Genomic DNA, 4672 nt, shown 5'->3' on the forward strand with positions numbered 1-4672 from the left:
AGAAATGGAGCAGCTGGGGACTTTACACCCAGAGAGGGAGAAGAGCTGTGTGCTGACGACTGGAGGGCAGGCTTTCAGGGTACCTTTTAGCTGGTTGATGATGCATGAAGGGGATTTTATCCATGGCAATGAAACTATATACGATAGGATGAATATAAATCTAATGTTCTCCCATGTAAACTATCACATAATTCACAAAAAAAAAAATTAAGAAAAAATTGAATTGGAGGCTGCCTCCCTGCCTGTCCTGCAACACTTGACTCAGGGATTCCTTCCAGCTCTCCTGTCTGCCTGCCCACCATGGCGGACAAGGAAGCAACCTTTGATGATGCCATGGAAGATTAATGAGGAGTACAAAATGTGGAAAAGAACACTCCTTTTCTTTATGATTTGGTGATGACCCATTCCCTCCAGTGGCCCAGCCTAATTGCACAGTGGCTTTCAGATGTAACCAGAACATAAGGGAAAGACTTCAGCACTCATTGACTTGTTCTGGTAAACACACACATCAGATGAACAAAACCACCTTGCCATAGTCACTATGCAGTTCCCTAATGATGATGCTCCTTTTGACATGTCACACTATGACAGTAAGAAAGGATAATGTGGAGGTTTTGGCACAGTTAGTGGAAATATTGAAATAGAAATCCAGATCAACCATGAAGGAGAAGTAAAACAGGGCCCATGATATACCCCAGAACCCTAGTATAATTACCACAAAGACTCCATCCAGTGATGTTCTTGTTTTTGACTACAAAATCACCCTTCTAAAACAGACCCTTCTGCAGAGTGCAACTCAGATCTGCATTTTCATGGACATCAAAAAGAAGGCTATGGACTTTTTTGGAATCCAAGTCTCAGTGGGCACTTGCTTAGTGCTTCAGATGACCATACCATCTGCCTATGTGACGTCAGTGCTGTTCCAAAGGAAGGAAAAGTGGTGGTTGCAAAGACCATCCTTACTGGACACACAGCAGTAGTTGAAGATGTTTTTTGGCATCTGCTCCATGAGTCTTTGTTTGTGTCAGTTGCTGATAATCAGAAACTTAGGATCTGGGATATTCATTCAAATACTTCCAAACCAAGTCACTCAGTTGACGTTAACACTGCTGAAGTGAACTGCCTTTCTATCAATTTTTATAGTGAATTAATTCTCTGGTAGTGTATGGTTACTAATCAGGCTGTGAACCGCAAGGTCAGCAGTTCGAAACTACCAGCTGTTCCATGGGAGAAAAGATGAGGCGTTATGCTCCCATAAAGATTTACAGACTCGGAAACCCTGTACAGGGTTGCTATGAGTTGGAACCAACTCCCCAGCACATAACAACAATAACAACAACAAGACGATCAACTGACAAGACTGTTACATTGTGGGATCTAAGAAATCTGAAACTCAAGTTCCATTCCTTTGAATCACATAAAGATGATATATTCCAGGTTCAATGGTCACCTCACAATGAAACTATTTTGGCTTCCAGTGGCACTGATTTAAGTAAAATTGGAGAAGAACAATCCCCCAAAGATGCAGAAGATGGACCACAGAATTATTGTTTATTTATGGTGGTCAAACTGCCAAGATAACTGATTTCTCATGGAATCCTAATAAACCTTGGGTGGTTTGTTCTGTATCAGAAGATAGTATCATGCAAGTGTGGTACATGGCACAGAACATTTATAATGATGAAGGCCCTGAAGGGATTGTGGATCCAGAAGGACAAGAGTCCTAGATATGTCTGTACTTGTGATTTTAGACTCCCCTTTTTCTTCTCAACAAAGATATCTATTTTAGCACTGGTTTTGAGACAAGACTATGTTTGACTCTCCCTCTATAAGTATCATCAGCAGTGCTATTAGCCCAAACAATGGGTGTTTTCTAAATGTTAAATGAGAGACATGATTTAACAAGGTCACAGACTTATATTTAAGTTTTCTTCAGGAATTTTCTAGAAACAAACCCAGGTTTGAAGTTGTGGTTATTTTACTTCTTATGCTATAATCCCCAGTTTTTCAGATGCATTTAAGTAAAGTAGAGAGTGGGTAAGGAAGAGAGCCAATGGAGGCAGGTGAGGTGTCTGAGTCATGAAGTATAATACTGCAAGATGCCATTTTTGTTCAAGAAATGGGAGAGTCAAGTCATAGAGATTCCTACTATAAAATCTTCACATCTGACTTGCCATGATGCACATTTTCCTATGTACACCAGTCTCTCTATTCCTTCGGTTAGTTCAAAACTTTATTCTACAGGTTCTTGTTTTCATATATGCATATATAAAGTTTTTATTGTGAATTATATGATACTTTACACGGGAGAACATTATATTTACATTCATCCTATTGTATTTCGTCTCACTGAAATGATTACGATCCCCTGCATGCATCATCAAACAACCAAAGGGTACACCCTGGACACCTGCCCACCGGCCGCCAACACACAGCCCCTCTCCCTCTCTAAATCTAGAGTCCGCAGCCACTCCTTCTCTCCACATCATCGTCTCTTCCTCCATTACTGGCATCACTGTTTCTCTGGATAGGGTCCCTCACTTTGCTTTTCTCCCTTGATGGTTCCAGGGGCCTCTGTTCCTAGACTGCAAAATCAACCACTCCCCTCCTTTTGTTACAAAATGTCTACCTTTACCTTTCCATCACTCACAGTCAGTCCTGATAGCAATCATTCCCTATTGAAGCACAAGAGTCTTATCCCCATCACCTTTTATCAACCTCATTCACACAGGTTAAATAAAAATAACCCAGTGGAGATTCTACCTTTCCCTGTACCATCTGGAACTAAGTTCCTTATCAACAGCTTGTGAGCCAGTCAATTCTTGCCTTTGTAGCACCCCCATTTTGGGTAGCCAATGTCTAAGTTACCCATACTTATTGACCCTGTATACCAAGGGGGTGGGAATGATCCTCACTGTAAAGATTTGTTTGCTCCTTTGCCATACTGCATCCATAAGACTAGGTCAAGTTCATATAATTGTAGTCGATTACTCTTTTTTTCCTCTTCTTTCTTTCTCTAGTCGTGTTCTGGTCATCCAGCCATTGAAGCCAGTCAAATGGGTACTATCTGCAAGTGTGGGTGTTCTTGTGCATCTCCTCTCACTTCATAATAACTGGCTGCTTCACACTTCGCTCTAGTCCTCTGGGCCTGGGCCCAGAAGTTCCCAGGTCTCCATCCTGATTAACAGGAGTCTAACTTCGTTGCTGTTTTTCTCCCACTTCCCCTTATCGGTGACCAATGTGGTCAGCAGCAAGACCACATTCCTGCTTGTGTATTCACATTGGGTTTTAGTCTTGGAAGGGGTTTTGCCATGAGGGTACCTGACCACTTACCTTGATGGCTCCCGGGGGAACAACTTGTTTTTTCTTGTAGTAGTCAATCAGACTGCTGTTATCGTTTTTGATTCTTTCCTGCTGGTCTTTCTTTCAAGAAGTATCTTCTGTTCTTCTAGCTGCTCCAGGCTGGTGTGCTTGTCCTTTCAAGTGGAAATTTTCCACCTTAGAAGATTCTGGAAGGGGATCAAGATTCCACCTATGGTCTTATACAATGCAAAGGCTCTGCAGAAAGCCTCCTTCACTGGGCAAGTTTTAACCCCATTTTAGGTATTCTAATCAGTTATAAGGTGAAGATGGACTTACAAGCTTTCTATGGTGATGTTTTTGGCTATTCCTTTCTCTCCCATTCAAGTGTCTATTTTACAGTAATAGGTAAGGGAAACCAAGGTTCAAAAGACAGCCAAGCATCTTAACATCATTTTCCCACTTTTACCCCTTCAAATCATTTTCCAATCCTTGTATCTCAAAGCCCTGTTGTTCCAAGGTTGTGCTTACATTGTTATTTATGTCTGTCCTATTTAGCCCATGTAAACCTGCCTAACTGTTCTCCCATCAGCCTTGTTCTTCTTTCCCTTCCCCCTTTTTGTCTATGTAACCCCCCCCAGCACCCAAACTGTCCTGTGTCTATTCTCTACCCTACCCTGTGTTCCACTAACCTGTGTCTTTCCCTACACTGTGCTCCACCTTCCCCTCCCTCCCATCGCCCTACATCATACATCCCAGTAACCAGCAAATAATTTTTGTCCCCATTTTAGTGTGGGTATTTTTTCTTAATCTTTTCAGTAATGGTCCTATGCAGTATTTCTCCTTTTATGACTGCCTGACTTCACTTAGCATAATGTTCTCAAGGTTCATCCATGTTATGTGGTGCCTTGCAGCTTCGTTGTTATTCTTCAGGGTAGTATAATAGTCCATTGTGTGTATGTACCAAAGATTGTATATCAATTCTGCCATAGATGGGCACCTAGGCTGTCTCCATATTTTTGCTATTGTAAACAGTGCTGCTATGAACATTGGTGTTCATATATCTACTTGTGTATGGTTCATATTTCTTGTGGATAATTATCAAGTAGAGGGATTATTGGATCATAAGGTATCTCTATTTCCAACCTTCTGTGGGAGTGACATATTGTTTTCCAGAGTGGTTGGACCATTTTTCAACCTCACCAACAATGTAGGAGGGTCACAGTCTCTCCATATCCTCACCAGCTTTTATTGTCCTCTACCACTGGACTAATGAATAACATTTTTATCAATGGAGAAAAGATTGAAGTTGTCAAGGATTTCATTCTTCTTGGATCAACTATCAACACTCATGGAAGCAGCAGTCAAGAAA

The 4672-nt window shown here is 41.4% G+C and overlaps 1 pseudogene; it reads left to right on the top strand.

The window, feature by feature from the left end:
- Positions 1–300: 300 nt before the first annotated feature.
- Positions 301–1818, top strand: LOC102827263 (annotated as a pseudogene).
- Positions 1819–4672: the final 2854 nt, after the last annotated feature.

The sequence above is a fragment of the Chrysochloris asiatica genome, unplaced genomic scaffold, assembly GCF_000296735.1.
Source record: "Chrysochloris asiatica unplaced genomic scaffold, ChrAsi1.0 scaffold00051, whole genome shotgun sequence".
Taxonomy (NCBI): Eukaryota; Metazoa; Chordata; class Mammalia; order Afrosoricida; family Chrysochloridae; genus Chrysochloris; species Chrysochloris asiatica.